Here is a 5,426-nt window from a genome sequence, read left to right on the forward strand (position 1 = left end):
AAAGGTCCCACAGCCTGGCCCTCTGCTCCCTCCATCACTTTATCCCTCACTCACTCTGTTCCAGGTACACTGGAGCGCAAACATTCCAAAGATACCCTCACTTAGGGTCTTTGCATTGTCTAGCCTCTCTTTCTAGAATACTGTTCCCCCACATATCAGACATTCCCTATTAAACATTTGGTCTTTGAGGATCGCCCCTCTTCTGGCCAAGCATCCTAATCTTACTATAGTCTTCTTATTTTCTCATACCACCTATCACCTATTAAGATAATTTACATATTTACTATGTTCGTTGTTTATTATGTATCTCCTCCCACTAGAATGTAAGCATCACAGGGGCAATGATGTTTTTTATCTGATTTGTTCGTCACAAAATCCTCAGCACCTTACAGGTGCTCAACGAATACCTACTGCAGAAATTAATAAATCCAAGGTAAACTGCACTTCCAGCTGTCTTCCCAAACCTACACTATACATTTAAAAATCATATGAACAATTGGTTATTAGCAATGATTCTAAGAAGGCTCAAGGAACAAGTGTGATATGACCTTCAGATTCGGACTTGGACTTGAATCCTTGCTCCATCACCTAAACTGCTGGCTCTGTGACATTAAGCCTGAGCCTCCATTTCCATTTAAGAACAATGGAAATCATGACACCTACCTCCTGACTACAGAAAAGATTAAATGTGGTAAGTGTGCAAAATTTCTCAGCACAGTGCAATACATGTAATAGTTGTTCGTGAAATGTTAGAAAGTCCATCTCCCTTTTCTTTTCCCTCCTTGATTACAGGAAGAGTCACTTGTTCCATCTGCTGAAGGTTGAACATGGCTGGAAAAGGATTTTACTTTACGTGCCAATCAGTTTGCGGTAGATGCCTGGAGCTTAGGGTTGAGAAGGATTTGGCAGCTATGTCTAGATTCAGCTAAAACCAGCGCCACGATGACATCTACCCTCGCACTGGAGGGGAGAAGGGTGGGGTCTGAGCATAATCTACCATCTTGGATTCAATGGCTTACCCTACTGCCTCAGAGAAGAAGCATCTACTTCTTAAAACGCCCATCTGATTTTTCTAACATAACTGTGAGTAGAGTGTCAATTGTGGAATCGTTTCTGAGGTTAAGAAAAGGATTAAGGAAAGACAGTGGAAAATCTATATTTCTACAAAGGCTTATCAAGCCAATTAAGCTACCACTTCATTTTATGGAGTCTGCTTCTTTCAGTATATTCAGGCCAGGGTCTAAAAACCACAGAATGTTAGCTAATCAGGTTTCACAAATCTCATCTCCTCAACCAGATTTTGAAAGCCCACACTGACTCTAAGGGGCTTTGCCCAATAACATAAAGGGAATTCCAATATTCTTTAAAAAGATCTTCAGTCCAGAATAATTTAAGATTAAGCACTGTATTGATTGCGGTAGTGTAAGAAATACGAAAATTAAATGCATGAGACAGATGTTAACTGAAGAAAAGAACTTTAGAAATGGATATAATTATTCTCCTAAAATGCTATGTTATTCGTCAAGTTGACTTGGCCTAGTAACAGCATCTCTTATGTTTTCAAGGCATAGAAAATGTGATAGCTTAATTTTCTTAAAATAAATATTATGTCCAAACTATATTCTCGAGGAAGGAAGAGAGTGGGCAAAATGGTATTTACTTCAAAAGTGGTGTCAAAGGCAGTCAACTTATCTGACAATAAGCTTTTGTCTCAAAAGTAGAAGGAAATAATGTTTCCTACTATGTGCCAAGTTTACCTACTAGAAAAAAAGAAAACAAAAATTAAACCAAACAAAATGTTCTGTGGCTCCTGTTCCACATCAAATCAAGAAACATGTAGCTAAAGATTTAGTCACAACAGCCGAGCAGTAAAGTTTCACATTTACTCACAGCCCCAATCCTGTTTTGATTAAGCAAAAGGTAACCATAAAAACAAACAGGAGAGGAAGATACTTAACGGCCATCCTTGATTCCGGAATGATCGGAACCAGCTGCAGACAGGATACACTAAGAAGTATAGTGCTTTGTCAACACCTTCAATGAGAATAAATTTGACCTAATTAGATAAAAACCTAAAGTACAAGGATTCTGAAACTGATAGGCTTCCCCACGTGGCTCCCACAATCACTGCAGACAGCCTAAAGGAGGCACGGATTGTCCGGCATAGTGCTCAACATTGCTATGTGTCATGAGCTCTTAAATAAAAGGCCAAAGATTATAACCGGAGGGTGAAAACTGAGTGTGGACACTCATTGTTTGTGACTCACCATCCATTCTTAGTTCAGTCAAGTTAAACTGTGTGAGTTATAGCCAGAGCGGCTGTGTGAACCCTGGCTCTGCCACTTCGTAGCTGTGTGAACTTAATCTCTCCGTTTTAGTTACCTCATCTGTAAGATGAGAACTTAATTCTACCTCTCTCAGGGCTATGGTCAGGTTTAGGTATGTTAATACATGCCAACACACAGTACGTACTGGACTATTAGCTGTTATTACTATCATCATTACTACTAGCACTAGTAGTATTATTATTACTACTACTATTTTTTTCACTCCGCTTCCAAACATCAATATCTGGAGTTTCCTCCCTCAGTCTCATTCCCCATTTTCAGCCCTGTGATTCTGTGAGCACCTGACTGGCTTAAACCCAGCAGCATATCTCACTTCACCCAGGTCAGAGAGAAAGCTGAGCCTCGTGGGGGATGTGCTGAGATACACTCTCTCCTCCCGACCAGAAGAAGTGAAGCTCACCTTCATTGTGGCTGTGGAGTGGCCTGGAGGTGCCGGGGGCCCACTTGTAGAGCCTGAGGGTGGAGCCGACCCAGAAATAGGAGGCCAAGAAGGGATCCCAGCGGCAACATTAAGTTCTGGGTCAGTCACACCCAGAGCCAGCTTCCCTGGGATGTTCAGTTACACGACTGTAAATGCCTTTTAGGTCAAGCTAGTTTGGGTCCAGTCGTGTTCCTAGATTTTTGTATATTCATAACTACCTTCTATAGATATATAATTAATGTCTTTATTTAAAAGACAAAATGTTATTAAATGAGGATTCTCTCAGAGTCTACACAAATAGGGGCTCAAGTGACTTGCATGTAGTTCTTAATTATGTGTCTTAGTCCATTTGGGCTGCTCTAACAGAATACCATAGACTGTTATAAACAACAGAAATTTATTTCTCACAGTTCTGGGGGCTGGGAAGTCCAAGATCAAGCGGCCAGCAGATTCAGTATCTGGTGAGAACCAACTTCCTGGTTCATAGATGGCCATCTTGTTGTTGGGTCTTAACAATAAGGGGAGTCTTTTCCAGGGCATTCAACCTGAAAGCCACGTGTCCTTTCCCGTAACGACTCCATCCATCCTCTGCCCATGGTTGCTGGGGTTAAGTCATGAAAGACTTAAATTTTCTTCCTTCCCTTGTCCTGAGGATTTTAATAGATTTTTTTTGAAGGAATTTTCTTTCCCATAACCCTCTCTCCACTTATCCCACTGGGAGTTAGTTTCCAGATCTTTGCTCTCAGTCTCTATCGTGCACGAACACCGAACCTGAGGTTCGAGCTGTGGTCTTATTTTAGCCCTGGTAGTCTCTATGTCTCTCTTTCTTCTGATGCAGGTGATATCTAGACACAAATTAATTAGCCAGTAATTTAGGAATATTTAAATAATTCAGCAAGTTTGATCAGACACATTAAGTCCCCAGGGTAGAATTGCATTTCCCTCTGCATTTAGTGTTTCACCAACGAAGAGTTGGTCAGTAACCTGCAGGCTCTCAAGAGGACACATTTTTAGGTTTAATCCAGTGACAACAACCAAAATGCCTCCATGGACACAACAGAGCCCCAAGTCTCCTGCTATTGTTGAAAGGCCCTTCAAGTCCTCAGTCTATGCATTAATTTTTTCACATGGCAACAATGCATCCTAAGTAGAGGACAAATTTTGAATTGTTTTCTAGCAGGGGTGGAAAATTTATGTCAATCTTTGTCACCTGTCCCTGTAGTTCACACAAGCAAAAAGGACAGCAGGTTGTGGCGTGGCCCTGACTTCACAGAAGTTCAGCCTGTGGCAGTGACACTGTGAGGCTTCCCCACCCAGAAAATGACCAATCCAATGACCTTAGGCTTCTTGGGCCCATATCACTAACCAGTTGAAATAATCATCAAGGATCTTTGTTTGACTCCACCCCATGGCTATTTCCACAAGCTATTCCCTACTCCATGGCCTTGATGGAGGAACAACCCAGCACAATCTCAACCTCAAACTCCTCCACCTTCCAAAACACACCTCTCCAATCTGGAAGATCAGGGATCAAGGGGAAATTTCCTTCTAAACTATTACCTAACTCCTGATTTTCTGGATAATGGGAAAGTGAAATGTCCCTAGCCTCTGGATTTCTATGGAGGGAGACCAAAAAAAGATAGTCAGATCACCCATAGGACTCTCTTGCTCTGGGACGAAGTTTTGTACTCAGAGTTAAGGTATACAATAGTGAAATGCAGAAGAAACACACACATACACCTTTACCATTACCGGCCAAATCAGCCTCATCTGTCCTAGAACAGAAAGAAGTCCCCATCTGCCCGAGATTTGCAAGTAACCTACTTCTATCAGAATTAAGAGATTTGGCAAAGAAAGAAAAGCCCTCCAAGCAAGAAAAAAAAAGCCATTCTAGAACAATAAAAAGATCATATCCAAGAAAATGTGGCCAATATATGATTATATATGATATGATATGATATGATATGATATATGATAACATGGGCTATAACCAGAGGCTGAGTGCAGGTAGTCTGACAGATAACAAAAGCAGGTACATGAGTGTCCCCGATGGCAGTGACTCACCCACCTTAGAGAGAGGTTGTTTCAGTCCAGACCTATCCTAGGACAACCTGTTAAGTTTTAGCAGTGCCCTGAATGATCTTGAGGTTTAGGCCCAGTGAGAGATTTGGGTCAGAGCCCCTAGAACTATGCAGCCCCTCCTGCCTCACGCTATACCCACCACCACTGAAGGCTGGACATCGTATTAGCCCCAGAGAGGGCTTTCTCTGGACTGGAGTGACTCGTGACTAGGCTGGGCATCCCAGAATCATAGCGACCACAGCACATCTGACGTTCAAAGACTGGAGTCAAAACAGTCTCCTAACTAGAGGCTACTCCAGAATCAGAGTATCTGGTCCAATTGCATGATTTCCCTGTGTGATTCCTAATTTCGAGAATAAAAGAAGGAAAAAAAAGAAGAAGAAAAGTCTGGGCTTTTTTATTAAAGTCATACTAGAACTGGAAGTAATCAGAGGAGTCGGAATTTTATGCAAAAATGCTCAGTTGGCATTTGGGAAAATTCATGTGAGGCCAAAGCTCGGAGGACAGGAGGGAGCCAAGGAATTAAGATCTCCTGGAAAAAGCAAGAAGTATCACCCAACAAGATTTCACCATGT

This window comes from Equus przewalskii, chromosome 25 (genome assembly GCF_037783145.1).
Source record: "Equus przewalskii isolate Varuska chromosome 25, EquPr2, whole genome shotgun sequence".
Classification (NCBI taxonomy): Eukaryota; Metazoa; Chordata; class Mammalia; order Perissodactyla; family Equidae; genus Equus; species Equus przewalskii.